The sequence below is a fragment of the Nematolebias whitei genome, chromosome 6 (genome assembly GCF_014905685.2).
Source record: "Nematolebias whitei isolate Nwh7 chromosome 6, NemWhi1, whole genome shotgun sequence".
NCBI lineage: Eukaryota > Metazoa > Chordata > Actinopteri > Cyprinodontiformes > Rivulidae > Nematolebias > Nematolebias whitei.
In genome coordinates, this window is record NC_056503.1 from 50,133,942 (window position 1) to 50,135,092 (window position 1,151).

The following is a 1,151-nucleotide window of genomic DNA, read 5'->3' on the forward strand; positions in this document are numbered from 1 at the left end:
GTGTTACACACATTAGTAGTTTTAAATGCTCATAATAATACATATGTTGGTTTAGTGCTTACCTATAACCTAAACGTTTAAGGAGTAAACATTTTAAATAATCACTTTATCAGTTACAATTGTGTTGGTTGCCTGTTAGTTTTCCAAAGTTATTAATGTGTGTGAGAATGAATGGGATTAACATAAAACACTTTGTATGTTTCTGTTCGGTGCCTGAGACGTCTTCTGTTGTAACTTTATATAAATAAACTGAATTGAACAGAACGGCGCTTCATGAAGTTCAGTCCATTTCCTTGTTTTAGTTGACTGGCAGCTCTGCCTCATTCAAAATGGCGGACGCTCCAACGTCCCCCTGCAGTGGTGAACGGCCTGGCAGATGACTATAGCCAGTCAGTGATGGAGAAAGGTCAGGGGAGCTTTGCTATGAACCAATAATGATGCATGATTGGCTGAAATATGTTGGACAGTTAACTCAAAAACCACCGATCTGAGATGTAAAAATAAAAACAGAATGCTGCTTTAGTTGTTTATAATTGCAGCGACATCCCACAAGACAATCTCACCCCGGCAGGAAATATCTAAATAACCAGACAAAATTAAAAATAATTATATTTTAAACTAAAAGTGTTGGTTTTCTCCAGTTAGTTTTTGCTGAACCAACATGTCTGACTGAATATTAGACACTAAATGTACAATTAGGCCCAAAAATGTGGAGAATAAACAAAAAGTCCCTTTAAACCAGCCGTGTCCTCACAGCTATAGTAAAAACAAAGCACACACTCAGGTTTATACCTGCTCTCCTCTCCGGAGCAGAAATCTATATGTAAAAGAAGTTTCCACTCCGGCAGCTCTGCGTGAGCCTCATTTACATTTTCTCAAAGTCAACGTTAGCAGCGCTCGATGGAAGGAGATGGAGAGAAGACGGGCAGAGGGAGAGAAGAGGCGGGGCTGATTCCAGGCAGGGAGGACGAGCGTGCACGAGGAGACGAATAGGAGAGACTGCAAGAAGGAACGAGTCCACAGGCAAGAAGTGAGACTTGTCTTGTGCACATGGCACTGCTCTTAGTGAGTTTGACAACTGTTCCACCATCTGCACGTATCACTCCTGCTCTGTCTGTCTTTTCCTTCCACTTCCCCTCCGACTTGAAGAA